This window comes from Mirounga leonina, unplaced genomic scaffold (assembly GCF_011800145.1).
Source record: "Mirounga leonina isolate KUSES-001 unplaced genomic scaffold, KU_Mleo_1.0 Mir_174, whole genome shotgun sequence".
NCBI classification, from domain to species: domain Eukaryota; kingdom Metazoa; phylum Chordata; class Mammalia; order Carnivora; family Phocidae; genus Mirounga; species Mirounga leonina.
The window spans coordinates 42,018,555-42,035,055 of record NW_023270451.1 but is presented as its reverse complement, the minus strand read 5'-3'; the positions used below and the strand labels follow the sequence as shown (position 1 = coordinate 42,035,055).

The 16,501-nt window shown below is 44.5% G+C and overlaps 1 long non-coding RNA gene across 1 annotated transcript in view; it reads right to left on the bottom strand.

Moving 5' to 3' along the window:
• Nucleotides 1–8,974: 8,974 nt before the first annotated feature.
• The window catches only part of LOC118020892, a 77,988-nt gene continuing 70,461 nt past the window's right edge, over nt 8,975–16,501 (bottom strand). Inside the window, exons 6-7 of the long non-coding RNA XR_004682046.1 lie at nt 11,257–11,406; nt 8,975–10,202 (exon numbers count right to left, since the gene is read on the bottom strand). This is a non-coding gene — a long non-coding RNA (uncharacterized LOC118020892). The remainder of the gene's footprint in view (nt 10,203–11,256; nt 11,407–16,501) is intronic.

Below are 16,501 nucleotides of genomic sequence, written 5' to 3'. Positions count from 1 at the left end.
TGGATTCGCAGAATTTCTTCTCACTTATGAATTTTCTAATAAGCCCGGATAGTGGTGTGCTGCTAATGTTTAACAACCAGCTCTCCAAGAAAACAAAAAAGCCCTGATTGGTAGCATCTGCTGACTTCTGTGGTTTCAATATTCCCACCATGGCTGGTTTCCCACTAATGCCAAGTCACTGAACACAACGTTGGAAAGAAATATGAACCAGTAGGAGCTGGTATTGGCACACCACTGAGTCTGGGTCATAGTACTATTCATCTGTAAGCCCTGCAGCCTCAAGTATAGTTCACACATTTGTTCATTCATCCAGTCAACAAACTTTTTTTTTATTATTATACTAGGAACACGAGCAAGGTATCTATTAAATTAGTTCCTTATTGCAAATCCATTGCCTTATTGGGTTTATTACAAAATAATATTATTTTTCCAACACTTCCCCTAAGAAGATTCTTGAGACAAGGCAGGTGGAATGATAGCTTTTCTACCTTCAAAAATTCACTTACCCAAACTGCATGAGATGATTTGCTTCTCTTGAGTTAGTAATTCTCATTAACATTCTAAGCATTGGGGAAAATTACATCAGAATAGCCTTGACAATAAAACCGTAAACTGCTTTATTATAGAAAGTTTACAAAATGCAAAAGCAAACAACTCACCTCTCGAAAATGCTTACCTAGACATAATCCTTCTATAATACTTTTTCTCTACATTGGTATATTCAAGATATGCGTGGCTTGTGAAGAATATGGACTCAGGAGCTTCACTGCCTGGATTCAAATCACAGGCAATGTGATTCAATTCAATTCAAATCACAGTTCCATCACTTACTAGCTCTGTGATCTTGAGCAAATCAATTAACCTCTCTGTAAAATGGAGTTCATGATCATAATAGTAGCTATTGTGAGAATTGAGTAAATGTCCATACAACACCCAGAACAACATAGAGGAAGTTCCCTATAACTGTTAGCAGTTATTACTAGCAAACACAATCGAGGATTTTCTCAATGTTGTCTAAAGTATGTCTTTCTAACAAGATGCTGCACTCCTCAAAGTCTTTTTGCGGTCCCCTAGAGTGCCTAGCACATAGTGTAACTTGAATCAATTCTTGTCAAACAATTAAAGAAATTAATTTATTAAATGTAATTGGATCGATGCGACTCCAAAACCTTCTTGCCACAAATCAGCCATTGGGTCTCTCATCTAGATCTCAGGCACACTTTCTGTCTCCATAAGCCTCTCTGAAGGTAGGGAAAGTAACCAAGAATAAGTACCCGGAGTAATTTGTCAGAGCTGTTAACATATTTATGTTCAAGAATGTTTATTATTTATAAGCAAAGAAAAATGAAAGCAACCTAAATGTTCGACAAGGGAAAGGTTGAATAAATTATGATGTAGCCGTTAGATATTTTTCAGTAAGTATTTATTAACATGAAAAAAATGCCCTAATTGTAGTAAGTGGGAAAAGTAGCATATAAACTTGTATAAACAATATTATCCCAATGTTTATTTTTTCAATGTGTTTGCATTAAGGAAAAAATAAAAAGACACTTACTGGAAACATATCAAAATCATCACAGTAGCTATCTCCGATTGATAGGATTAGGGTGATTTTTATTTCCTCTTGGTATATTTCTGAATTTTTCTAAATAACAAAAAGAAAACATAAAATAGATTTGGACTTTCAGCCTTGGAATTAGTGTCTCAGGAATGAAATGATGCGTCCCTACATGCATATAGATTCAGTGACCTAAGCACCTCTGTGAGTCAGTTCTGCTACCACCTACATACCCACCCAGTCTGGCATTTTTCACCACCCATCCCCATCCCACTCCCAACCTCCCAAAGTGTCCCAAATCTGACATGGAAGTGTAACCTAGGTTTTGCAAATGTGACTCCAACATCCAGCCATTTGGAAGCACGGATGATTACCTTAATTTTTCACACGCCTTTCAGATATCTGGCATTGGGTAAATACAATCAACCTCACGTAGACATATTTCCAGCTATTAAAAACCAAACACATTTGTGTTATCTCCTGCCCTTGAGGTACCTGATACAAGGGAAGCATGATTGAGTATCTTACTGATAAGGCTGAACAAATACGTCTTTGAAATAGGCTATAGGAAAAACCCAGGTTGGAGATGTGCCATACACATTAAAATCTAGCTAAATTTGGGTACAAGGTGGATCTCAATTTAGTGAACTGTGAGTTCTAGAATGTTTGTTTAATAAAAGCCATTTTATTACTTTCAAATCCACATGGGCACAATTTTATGAGTCTAGATCGAGGTAGCAAGTATATAATTGACTCCTGCTTTTAGAAATAGGAAAGAATTATTTATAATGAGCATATCAGTCAAGTATGATTTAGTCCCTCTGATGTGTTTAAAACAACTTATTCAAAATAATAAAAAAGCAACTTATTCCCTTAAGTAGTGTGACATTTAGCAATTTTATTTTTATTCTTAATTTGCTTACAACCACCTCTCCTCAAGGCAATCTCAAGCCAAAGCCTATCTAAAGCATCATAAATTTCAAATTGCTGAGCTCAATCAATAAGGTTTTATGGTACATCTTTAAAAGAAAAAAAAAAGAAGAAGAAGAAGAAGATGAAGAGGCATAACTTAACTAAATGTAGCCAGGGAAATGCACACAAGTTATTTCTGCCGTAGCTCCTTTGCTATGGATGGAGGAACCAAGCCGTTCTATTTTCATTCATGAGGAAAATCTCACAACAGCGGGCACATCGTGGGACACAGTCAGCCCAAGCAAGAAGGAGCAGGAGAGAGCAGCTTTAGCTGCTCCTGAAATACTTTAGGGGGAGAAGTTGCTAATCCCAAGGAACATTCTATGGTGAATGTTATCTCTGCTTAAGTCTCGGAAAAATATTTATGGAAAAAATATTATTGACGTAAGATTTGTTAAGCACCCCTCCACCTTCTCTGCCTTGTTCTTCTCCACCGCATGTGTCACTAACATGTTCCATAGCTTAGTTTTTTAATTATTTTTATTGTTTGTCTCCCTCAGTTAGAATGCAAGCTTCGTAAAGGCATGAATTTTTCTTTGGGGTTTTGTTTTTCCTTTTTTTGGTTGCATTTAGAATGTACCAGCACAGGGATGCCTGGCTGGCTCAGTAGAAGAGCGGGTGACTCTTGATCTCGGGGTTGTGGGTTTGAGCCCCACGTTGGGTGTAGAGATTACTAAAAAAAAAAACGTTTTTTCTTTTTTTCTTTTAAAGATAGTAAGAAGGGTAAAATGAAGGGGGGGAAATCGGAGGGGGAGACGAACCATGAGAGACTATGGACTCTAGAAACAAACTGAGGGTTCTAGAGGGGAGGGGGGTGGGGGGATGGGTTAGTCTGGTGATGGGTATTAAGGAGGGCACGTATTGAATGGAGCACTGGGTGTTACACACAAACAATGAATCATGGAACACTACAACAAAAACTAATGATGTAATGTATGGTGATTAACATAACATAATAAAATTTAAAAAAAAAGAAAAGAAACTGAAAAAAAAAATGTGCCATCACATTGGAGGTGCCTCAAAAGTATTTGTTGAATGAACCCGGCTCCTCTTAATCAAGGAGGATATTACTGAGATAATCTCTAATAAGGTAGAAAGAGCTCTGGATTTGGAGTCCAAAGCAAGTAGCACTTTGCTTGGCTCAAAACAGACACTCAGGGGACATTTTTGGGGTGGAGATGGGTGGATGGATGTTATATTGGTAACTCTTCTTATCTGTGAAATGGGAACAATACTTCATTGTGAGAACTGTTGTGACATCTTAGTTACTTGATAACTCTTTTCCCCCAGTTGATGTAGACGGAACAGGAATAAGGCAGTAAGAATCCTTAAAGTAAAAGACAAAGCAAGAAATCATTTAATCTTCTGTGTAAATGAGAGGAGACAGGAATTTGGGTAGAAGTGTATGTTTTTATTCTATCTTGTAGTGCTGCCAAGTCAAGATGGTGTTTGAGCAGAGAGGCAGGCAAGACGCAGCCAAGTGGAGCAGGTGAGCGGGCCGCCAGCTTCCAATGAGACATGAGTGAAAAACAACCTTCAGTTTCACTTCAGTGGCCTCCTTGAACTGAGAGGCATCCGACTGTCAGGCAAGGTGATGAAAACCCTCGGTAGACACTCCAGATCTTAGTTCTGGTCATTAAGTCTCAAGGGTAACCAGCCCCAGCTTTCTTATTCCTAAATTTGTTCTTTTTGCTCGAAGAGATAAAGCCTTCCGCTCTCTCATTCCTCGTGGAACATTCACTTTTGCCCCATGGGTGGCTTGCTCGGTGAAAGCAGAGGTCTTCCGAGCGCAGCCCCCTCTGCTTTGGTGGACAGACGCGGGGAAGGACACTGTGTCCTGGGAAAAGAGCTCGGGTGGAGGTAGAGAAGGAAACCACAGGCCAACAGCGGGATGAGATCTGCACCCTCCCCCCAGTCATCGCAGGCAGCTTTGGGAAGACCTTCCAGGGCCCGGGGGACACCGTTCCTCCTGAAGAAATCTCAAATGCCCATTGGTAGCTAATTGGGGTAACCCTGGCGCAGAAAATTTTCTCCCTGCTGTTGCTGCCTTGAGTTCGGGAGTCTCACCATGTCCCAGAGCGATTCCTCACGTGGTGCTGTGCTCAAGGAAATCACCTTGTCTTAGGACCTCAGCCCTTCATGTGTTTAGCAGGTCAAGAGGCAAATTCTCTTCCTACCAGTAAGAGGACCCAGGCTCCCGTGGGCCCCAGCCATTGTTATTTTGAGAGTGAATTGCATAAATCTCTGTTGCTGCGAGGGCTATAGGGGTCTAGATGGAAGGAAACTGTTGAAACCAAACCCCAGAACCAGGAGTCAGGAAAAGCCCCTACATGCCTTTCTCCCAGAGCTCGGCTAACCCCAGCTCTCCTGTGTTAGGAAGTGATGTTCCTCCCTCTGTCTGCAGGAACGGTTAAGGCTGCACAGATGTCCCAAGACCTGGTCTGGAGGCCTTCATGGGCTGGACAGTCCAAAAAACAGTACAGACAGACATGGCCTGGAAATGGAGCATTCTGGAAGCTGTGCTATTTATCAGTGTTGTTCAACCAGCCAGGCCTTGTTACCTGCCCCATGAGAGGTCTGGGAGAAAGTCATATGGAAAGTGTAAAGAAATAGAAGATCCTCCCCTCAAGGTCCTTTCCATCCAGGCAGGGAGACAGCCCGTGTACACATCCACTGAGGCACACAGGCCGGGACAGGTGTCGATAAATCTCTCAGGCCACGAGGACTAGAAGTGTTCAGTGCTGGATGTGCTTTCTTTTTTCAAAAAGATTTTATTTATTCATTTGAGACACAGAGATACAGAGAGAGAGCATGAGCAGGGAGAGAGGCAGAGAGAAGAAGCAGGCTCCATGCTGAGCCAGGAGCCCGATGGGGGGCTCGATCCCAGGACCCTGGGATCATGACCTGAGCCGAAGCCAGATGCTTAACCATCTGAGCCACCCAGGCACCCGTGGATGAGCTTTCTAAGGGCTGGGTTGTCTGGGAAAGCTTGGGGAAGAGGTGGCAGCCACCCAGTGCCTGGTGGGATGGCTCAGAGGGGTGAAGGGAGGAGTGGCAGGGTGGAGGGAGGAGAGTTTGTACACGAATGACGTGAGGACGCTTCTTTATGTGTCCTGTCCCGGCTCTGGCTGGGGAGCTCAGCAGGGCAACTGCCCGTCGCCAAGGTGCCTCGTTTCCATCTGGATGACGGCGTGCGCCCCACACAGCTGGAGGCCGCTGAGTTATGTCTTCCAAGGCAGCTCTCCCCTTACCCCGTGAGCTAAACTTCTGACCCACTTCTCGAAAAATTATTATGACCTTTCCAACCCTTCACACAGAGGCTTTGCAATGGAGACAAAAATCATTTGTAGTCCAAGTCTTTTGGGTCCCCAAACCCCACCCATCACCACTCCTGTTTCTTTCCTGAGTGTCGTGGACTCACATTTTCTTTCCTATTTCATCACCACTCCTTTCCCCCCAACCAAGCACCACGGCCTTCGGGGCTCCCTCCATCTAGATTACCTTGGCCTGGCCCCCAGGCCCCACTGCTCTGTCTGATAACTCCTTGCTCAAAGTCCTGAAAATGTGCACACTTTTGACCCGTTAACTCCGTTCCTCAAAATGTACCCTTCCCTGACTTTTCTCTCGGCGGGGTTCTTGCGTCTGAGCCGCCCGTGGGCCTCAGGAGTCCTGCCAGATGCCGGGGCCCTGCAGCAGCCAACAAGCCGGCAGCTGGGCCCTGCATGGAGCTTACGGTCTAGGCGGTTGTTTGTTTCTCCTATCAATCCAGATGTTTTCTTATTTACTTATGTATTTTGTCTCTTGGACAAAACATGCCTGTCGTACTCTCAGAGAGAATATAGTGTTACTGCATCATAGGGTAAAATAAATTCCCCTTGACCATGCTGGGGACACAGAATGACAGGTGCAGACAGAACGGGAAAGAAAACTGTTCCAGGTCAGAGGTTTTCAAACAGAGCGCCACACTCTGTGAGCCTCAAGGGTGGGGACAGTTTGCTGGGGCTGCACAGAAGGACTCCTATGTCCCCAGCACCCCCACCCACCAAGCAGTTCTGCGTAGTTTTCTTCTTGTTACTCTGGGCTTCCTGGGAAGATTTATTCGAACAGAATGTTCTGTGTCTGCAAAGTTTGAAAACCACCAATTGTCTCAAGTTTCTATATTTAGTCTGGAAGTCTTCCAGACTGAGGAATTTTTTTTTTTTCCCAAATTCTCTGTAAATCCTCTAGCTTTTATGTTTAATTAATGAGCTTTACTGATACCTGATACATGTTGGGTATGTAATTAATGAGCAGTAATACCACAGGCATGATAAGTAATAAAATTTCATAGACAGTATAAATGTGCTAGAGCTAAAAGCCCTAAAACAATTTTGCACACTATGGAATGGTGGGGGAGGAGGGTGCATATCAAAAACACCAACAAAAATTTAAGCAGTTTTAACAATTTGACATGAATTCTGTATGGTGTCATTCGGGATTCTATTTAATATTTGCTAGGCTCCCACAATGTGCTAGGTAATGATCTCTTTTCTCTAATTTTCTTTAGCACCTTGCACCTACAGATTTTACAACTAAACTGTCATTATTCACATACCACCACTGTGGTTTTTTTTTTTTTACAATATCTGCAGGCCGCTTGTACTAGTAGATATTTTATTTAAATAGATTCATTTTGTATTTAAATTTATTTTTAAAGAAAACTTCCTATCACTACCCATAAATAGAATACCAGAAACACATACCAAAAATAGAAGGTAACTGTAATAATAAATTCATGATGATGAAAATAATCAATTGTTTCTTTAAAATATAAAGTGTATATAAGCTAGAAACCATAAAATATACCTTGTCTTTGCTTCCCTCACCTCACCTTATACCCTCTTGTACCTGCACACCCACATCCTCCACTCCAAGTACTAGCCTTGCTTTAAGCTAGTTGACAACTAAGAGCTGATGAGGTATTAATCTCCTATTTTTTATATTGATAAGAGACTATTAATTTTTCAAAACTCAAATATCAGAACTTCATTGAAATTTTAGACATAATGCAAGAGGATTGTACCATTTAATTTAAATCACATACATTAGGTGATCTACTAATCACCTACTCCATAAACCAGGCCTCAGGCCTCCCCACAGATTTATATTTAGATTGCCCCAAAACATGGAAATTTGCCTAAGAATATATCAAAGCCTTTAGGATTTGACAGATATGGTCTCTTCAGATGGTGATGACCCTCTAGCAAAAGAAATATGGATCAACCACCTCATTAGCACATACTTTATTCTAATTGTAACTATAACGATATTCCCTCCACCCACCTACCCACCTAGGAAAGAGGGAGGGGAAGTTAGCCACAGGGTCTGAATATTGAATTTACATCACTGATGACTTGTCATTGCATTTTCTCCCTCTCGAATTGCAGAACTCCTCCTCCCAGGAGACCTTGGGAGAGTTGTCACAGATCAGGTTCTCTGGGAAGCAGGCTCTGAGTTGAGATTGTATGCAGGAGGAGATTTGGAGAGTGGACTCAGGAACCACACCTGTGGGTGCACAGGGGAATCAGGACTGGGCAGAAGAGGTTAAGCTGTGCTATGGTCACAACAGACACCTCAGCCAGGCCCACAGGTAGCCCTTCAGAGGCAAGAGTGTGGGGTCTTTAAGCTCCCCGCACTGGCAAGTCATTGGATGCAAGATGCCTCCGAGGACGGGTCATAACTTTGGGCAAGGCAGCCCTCTTTGGCCAAAGGCAATTCTTGGGCAGGGATTCAGCTGTAAGGCACCAGGAGGCAGAGCTCCTGGCAGTGGGGAATTATACCTGGGTCCTGGAGGAGGATCTGGACAGTGGACAAGAGCGTCTACCTCAAGAGTAAACCCACTAGCGCCTTGCCCCGCAGTCCCACCCAGGTAGCAGCAACATGGAAAAGCCAGGAGGCCTAGTTTCCAGGCAGTCCCTCACAGTGATGAACCAGTGGGCCTGAAGGCTGAAAGAGAAGGTGAAAGGCAGGTAACATAGTATGTATGTGTGTAGGGGGTGGGGGGTGGGGAGCAGAACACCCCATGCAGACCTTGATATTCCTCTCCACCCTTCCGCATTCATCCCTCCTCCACTGAAAAGTGCTGGGCAAGAAACAAATATGGTCTTGACGCCCACTGGGTTACCAATCTTAAGATATCGTGTTCAATTTCAAAGTTCTTTGACCAAAGCCAAGTTTCAAATTCTGAGGAAAGCTGAATTTCCAGAAGGCAAAGACATTTGGAGGCATGAACTAGGGTGAATCTTATAAGTGAAGATTCAGGGGCGCCTGGGTGGCTCAGATGGTTAAGCGTCTGCCTTCGGCTTGGGTCATGATCCCAGGGTCCTGGAATCGAGTCCCACGTCGGGCTCCCGGCTCAGCGGGGAGCCTGCTTCTCCCTCTGACCCTCTCCCCTCTCATGCTATTTCTCTCTCGCTTGCTCTCTAAAAAATAAATGAATCTTTAAAACAAAAAAAAATAAGTGAAGATTCAGGAGTCTTTGATTGCCCACAGTTAGCCAAGCATCGGCTGAGTTGCTTTCTTTCCTTAGAGCCAGGAAAAATGTTAAGTGGAGCTGGAGTTTCCGGGGCCAAGCCTGCAAAGCAAACCTGAAGGAGAGAAGCAGCTCATGACGCAGGCTTCCTCCTTGGTCTGCTTTCTGCCCCCTCCCCCGCCTCCCCCACCCAGAGTCAGACCACACAGGTGAGTAATAAAGCCACAGGCTGCAACTGGTAAGCTTGTCTTTGACCCTTTTGTTTTTGGGAAACATTTCTGGAGCATTTCTCCTTCATCTCAGGTAGGGAGAAGCCCACCATTATTTTGCGTTGGTAATGGCAGCCTCATGCATGTAGTCTTTCCACCCCGGGCCACAGAAGAATAGGTCATGGGCCTGGAACACCTCCTTACCTGGAGATAAGGAGCCCACACAGCCTGCACCGGGCTTATCGCCATGCGTAGAAATATCTTTCCCTGTTTCAGGCTCAATGAGTGTTTGTTTCAGTATTTCTGACTACACAGGAATAGGATCAGGGTCCTTCTGCTGTAGCATGAGACGGATAGGTAGGACAATTGCCTTGCATCGGCTGTGAGTGGCCCGCTAGCCATTGTAGCCGTGAGGGACTGAGGCACATGACTGGAGCTGATTTTGCTGTCTCTTCTCTCTAGGTATGAGCAGGAGGGTTGTTCCATCCGCACTGCTGCACTGTGGTGTGTTTTCCTTGGCGACTCTGATACCAAGATGCAGCGGGCAGAAGTGTTTGGACTTCTATCCTGGTGGTTGGCATCGTGATGGTCTTTGCTATCCATGGAGTGGGAGCCCTCCCCTGGCACCGGGAACCAGTGCACCATGTTCTGCTTGACATTTTGCAGTACTCAGTCTCGGAGGGATAATGAGGTGAGAGTTCACCTTGGACTCCAGTACAAATAGCAGGTAGAACCCTTGTCTTCAATAGGGTTGACTGAAGTGAATTGCCATGAAGTCTATTTAAACTGGGATTTCTCCAAATGGAATGTGAAGTCCTAGCAGGGTCCAGAAGAAGTTCCAGTAGAGTCACCTAATAACCTTTAGTGATGGCAGCAGATCAGGCCACGTGACTGGAGTGAGCCACCTCCTCTGGAGAGGTTCTGTCCCAGATGTTAGAACGTGCTCTCACTTCTGAAAGGGAGATAATCTTTTTTGTGTGGAGGGAAGAAGGAGGTGTTTGATTTGGGGTACAGATGGGTGGGCCCTTCATAGCCCTCCAAGAAGGAAACTGAGCAATACTGATTGAAGGGCACGAGGAACGACATCAGTCCCTCATTCTAACTGGATATTTAACTGGCTACTTCAGTGGGTCACAAAAGCTCTCCGTAACTCCAGGGTCAGAGTGACAGGTGCTAGTTTAGCTTGCCACGTGGTTGCCGAGCTGAGCACTGACGATATGCCAGGCATCATGCCAGGTCCCCACATATGTCCTCTCATTCGATTCTTATATACGCCCCCTGAGGCCGGTCAGATTATTCTCTTCTTCTTAGAGAAATCAAAGATTAAAGAAAGCATGGACTTTACCACGGACCCACAGACACACGCCTACTAAAAGGAAACGCCAGTTCTCGAACCCAGGTCTGTCCAGCTCCCACCCACTCCTGTTGATGGTTAAGGCGCCCCAGTTCTCCACGATGCAGGTGTCTTCGCACAGAAAGGAGACACTTGGTGGCAACTTTCGGTGCGCCCAGGATCCCGTTCCTCAGGGTGCCTAGTTCAGGTCCCCTGGACTCTAATGGTTGGCCTCCGGCATAGAGGCTTCCCTGCATCTTTTCAACCTTCCCAGCCGCCCACCACAATGCCCTGAGCACAACAAGGACCCAGCAAATGTTGCCAACTGACTGGCTGATGTACAAGCAAGGCCACAAGATAAATTAGCCAAGGAGAGAGCCGGCCCATATTTTCACAAACTGGCATTGTGTCATTCCACATAAAATGCTCATAGAGACCCTGTTTGGTTCTCCGGGCCCAAACCTGCTTTATTTGCTCTGAAAATGTGGATCACCCTCTGCTTGGATTATGCTGATCATTTATTTAAAAAAAAAAAATTTTTTTTTAACCCAGGGAGAAAACAGCACCAGTAATTAAGCCCATGTCTGTAATTAATTCCCATAATGGATATAACTCCTCTCCCTCCTGGTAGAGTCACGCCAGCCCACGTCGACCCGGGTACGAGTGGTCATACCTGTTTATGTACGGCTTGTCCTTCTCCATATTTCACAGATGACAGGATACAGCTCTGCATCTCTTCATGTTAATTCTATTTGAAATACTCCCCACCAACATCTTAGGGCTCTGCCATCTAATAAGTGCAGCCAATTTATCGATAGTAAATCTAGGACAAGACAGACTCACATTGATGTGGGCCACAGGGCATTTAAATTAAACAGGAACTCTCCAGCCATCTGTGTTTTAACTTTTTTATGCCTTGATAATAAGCCCTGTTTAGAATAATTTGCTGTGGAAACTGGGACTTCGTGACTGACAGAGAAAGGCCGGGCATAAACAACCCGAGCAGGCCCCTGAATTTGCGAGAATGTCAGGCGAATTTAGACTCATCATAAAAGAATTCTCGGCGACTGTATTTCAATATGACACTTTTATGGTTTTTTATTTTCTAGTCCATTGCGGCCCCAGAGCCCTGGCATGATTTATATAGCCTGGCAGTGCATAATCTTTTGTATAAGATATACAGGCCTCCGGAGGTTTAATTTCTTTCCTCACAGCCACTGACAGCATTTGTGCTCCCCTTCTCTTCTATTTTCATTTCTAATGAGATATTGGACTTTGCTCAGTGAGAGGTGATATTTCCACATTTGCAGCCTGACAGGCTAAATCACCCGATCTCAGTGGTGAGGATACAAACCCATTTAAACTGTGTCAAAATATTCATGGAGCCCCATTGATTTGGGCAACGGTTATTAGGGAGCTATTTGGAAAGTTCAGGTTTAATTTTTGGAGCTTTCTACTGCAAAATCACTCAGTTACATCACAGGGAAAATGGTATCAAAAGGATAAAGGAGAGCGAGGGGTGTGGTGCATGGCATTTACTCTGTTGGGCTTAGTTTTCATATGGAGATGACCTTTGATAAAAACAACGACGATGACAACAGAAAAGTCCCACAATGGTGCGTGGGTTAAATGTGTGGCACGAAGCAAAGGAAATTCTTCCGATTGCATATAAATGAATAATATGTCAAGCTACTGACATATTTTTTAAAAAAGCAACAGTGAACACAACTGACATAGGAGATTAATGCTTTGCATTGCTACACCGACTTTTACCTCTGCCTTTGATCTTAAATCTAGCCAAAACTATAGCGACAGGAGTTTAGATTCTAAGTGGGGTGGGTTCAAATAGCTCTGTTCACTTAGTATTCACAAGTGTCCCAGAGGAAAAATTCCGTGAACAGGAGAGGTGAACGTGACTGCCCCTGTGAGGGGCTGTCGGGACAGAAATGCAACAAATGGCCAGCTGAGGGAACTTGGGAGCTCCTGGTAGATCTCAGGAAATGCACACGCTGAAGAAACCCTTGAAATGAGGCCACTGGAACAAAGAGTTGCCACGTCCTTGGACACTACAGAAGATCAAAGTCCTTTGATGGGACCAAGCACATCTGACCTTTAGACAGTAAGGTCATTTGCAATCGTTGCTTGATTTATGACCTGGGACTTTATACAAACTTTATATTTACTAGGGTTCCTGAGTTCACAAGGACCTCATTAAATGGCACGCACAACGTTCGTACTCACACAGGGGGAAATCGCTTTGGCAATTTGTGGGCGATAAAGTGGTTCCTAGACACTTGACAATAAGTGGGCATTAAGGCCTGCTACCTAGACGCCAGCAGAATTCCTACGGAATACAGCATGTTACCTTCACATTACTGTCGAGCGTGCTGTTCGTGAGACACGTTACTATAGCCCACATCACAGGCCTTTGTGCGGAATTAGCAAATGCACCGCAACTAGACCCAGGTGTTGAGAAGTGGCCACCCATTCAGATGGTGGGCTACTCACACACCGACACTTTCTGGCCTGGCTTGCATGAAAACTAGTGCCTGGAAGCTGGCAGCTTCCTCTGAGAACACAACTTGAGAACGTCTCAGAACCCGAGACCCATCATGTCCCCAAAGACTACTGCTATGTGAATTCCCTGTTAACAGGACACCCTTGGTATGGGAAATGTACTAAAATCTGGTGAGAAACTCAGGACAGATGTAAATTAGAAATTCCTGGAAGTAAAAATTATGAAACAGTAGAACAAGCTGCTTGAGGCGTGTTCTGGAGTGTCCCTCCCTAGGGTGCTTTAAGCATGAACTTGGCACGCAACGGGCTTCCTCATGAGCCCCTCCTCCTCCAAGGCCTGAGGATTTGACCTGCGTGAAAGAAGCCAGGCAAATTCCCAGCCCAGAGCAGCAGAGCCCTGTAGCAACCTCTCTTGCTCCAGCAAAGTTCCCAATGTCCCAAGAAGCCGCTCCCCAAAAGCCCAAATGTTCTCTTGGGGCAGACTCATAAACACCAAAATACAATCCCAAACATTACCCATGGCCAGGGCACCAGGAGGCGTGAGAAGAGATGGTCCCATGCTATTGCCACACCTCATTCTGTCTGAGAGGCTGCCCGGCCAGTAGAGTCTCCAGCATCCCAGCTCTGCTACCGACTGGTTAGGTTACTTAACCTCGCCGAGCCTCAACTGTCAAAAGTGTAAGGTGGATTGGTACTGTGACTTCACAAAGCCAATAGTGAGGTTTAAATAAAATACTGTTTGAAGAAGATGCAGCACAGTCCCTGCCACACCTAGCAAAGCTATCATGCGCGCCCGTATAATTGTAGAGCTAGTCTGATCTCGCCTTCTCCTCATCCCTTATCCCCTCCTTCCTCATTCCAGCTGCATTCTTTGCCACGCCCCACCGCATCGATACCTTGTACCTTAAATAAGGTGGCTTCCAAAGACTGCACCATAAGCAGAGAAGATGGTTGAGGGACAGAGAGCCAAGCTCAGCCACCAACGCTTGTGAACGATCGGAGAGCTTCTTGCAAGTAAAACAGCGATTTCATCCTAACTGCTAGTCCTGAACTATGGTGGACAGTGGAGTCGTCATGTCTGTGCCCCACCCTCGGCTCTTCCCGTGTTTTCTTCTGACCATGGGTATCTTATGCAACTAACCATTAACCGGCATGCTTGTATTGAGATATGCTCTTCATCCACATTTTTGAGCGCTTACTGAATACAGGCTCTGTGTTAGGCAACACAGTAGATAAAGGATTGAATTGGAGATGGGCTCTTTACTCAAGAAGCACAGAATCCAGTAGATGAGATAAGACTGCCTCCGAACGAGCCTTCCTACTTGGGGTTCCCAAGGAAGAATTCACTCGTTTATATTTGTAAAGGAACTTAGGGCAATGATGTGCTGGTGAATGTTTAACAACCAGCTCTCTGCACAGGAGTTGGGGGGTAGGGGTGGGAGGCTGCTTGTATATATGGGTACACGGGTTTCTTATAAACTTTACTCATCTGAAGGGTGCATAGCACAAAATTTACAAATAAAATAAAACCTTATTATAATTTCACATACTCAGAAGGTTTTTGCCAATTTTTTATGAACTCTGGTATCCCTAACCATCCTAGGTTGCATGTGATGAGCGAGTGTAGATCTACCCTAAAGAGTGGTTGATACTTTCATTTACATTAATGAGTAGGACAAAAGTGAAAAACGAAGACATATGTCAGAACTACATGCGTTCGTCAGCGACATGAGTGACTTCTTTGCTGAATCAGATAATGGCTTTCGAACACTAGAAGGATATTTCCTCACATTTTTTGTGCTAGTCACAATGTAGCAGCCATACACATGACACACTTTTATGTTTAATCTGCAGCATTAGCATTTTCTCCTTCACTTCCTTAAGTCTACATAGTCAACAAAACAAAAAATCAAGCGCTGATTTGCACTCTTTGCTGATTTCTGTGGCGTAAATATGCCTACCATGGTCAACTTCAAGCCAATGTCACTGAACTGGAGTGGCCCACCATTGCCCAGGATTTCCACCATCCCGATACAATAGAAGTAAACAACCTCGAGAGAACACAGAACAGTCAAATATGGTAAAACAACTAGGAATTGATCAGGCTGAGTATTTATTATCCTTGTTTTTAACATAATTCATTTCATTGCAGGTGCCCCATGAATTTTCTTCCCAAGTCCCAGGGGGTCCTCACAGAGCTGCCCAATCCTCTTCAGGAGCCACATTTTAGCACATGTTCCCGAAAACAGGTGTGTGGTGATGCAAACCCAGAGAAAGCCCCTCCCCTGGCAGCCTCCCTGGATGCCCCGAAGGATTCTCCCAGTGACTCAACCTCAAGGAGATGGTCTGTTGCTTCCCTGAAGGCAGCATTTTCCTTGGGCCTCGGGAGGGCTCTGTTACTAAGCAGTACTTTGCATATATTTTTATTCTAGAAGAGTTTTCTTTGCCCTCTCCTCTCCTTCCTGTCTCTTCATCACAAAATTGTAGTACGTGCTTAATTCTTTTGTAAAGGAGAGAGTAGTATTAATGCCATTTCAGATTTGGGCCTTTCTCTTCAGTGATTTTTCTTCTCTAGAATATTCCTTGAGAGCAGAGCCGAAAAAGGTGGGTCCTGGAGGAAGGCTGGAGAGAGGAAATGCAGCCTGGTCAGCTGCACCACAGGGAAATGCCTGGGGCAGAGCCCATGGCCTCCTGCCAACCTCTGATCACTCCCCAGCTGACCATATGCCACCTCAAGCCTTTCCCGCACATTACCTGAGAGATTATTTAAAATGCAGATTCCTGAGCCTCACCTCACTTCTTCTGCATGTCTGGGGTAGGAGCCCAGGAGTTTGCTTGTCCAAAATTCTCACACATGCTCAAAACAGAGCTCTAATTTAGACCCTATGCGTGGAGATGATCTGATTTCTGGCTACTTTGTAATTTGGGAGTTTTCACATGGCAGGTGTGAGATGGCTTTGATTAGTTCTCTAAGAATCAGGCACCTTCAAGAGTAGTGAGAAATTAATAGCACAGAATGATGGAGCAATTCTATTTATAGGCCAAAATAGCAGATAAAAGTAAGAAAAGCTGGCCCAAATGACAGGAGAAGGCAATAATCAATATCCTAACAGAAAACAATAATGCAGCTGGTACCATAAAGCAATCCCATCGGGAACTGTATATTGCATCCTTAGTGTCCCGTTGTAATGAAGCCCACAGAATGCAGCACGCATTAGCCAGGGCAAAGCCTCTTCAACGTGGAATATTCTGCCACACTGCAGGCACATTTATTTTATTTGAAAGAAGAATGGTCCTGTTGCCAAGCCATCAGATGGTAAAAAGAGATATATTTGATGGATAATAAAAAAGGGTCTGCCACAGCCTCACAAAATACGTTTCTAATGTAAATGGGCCTAGTA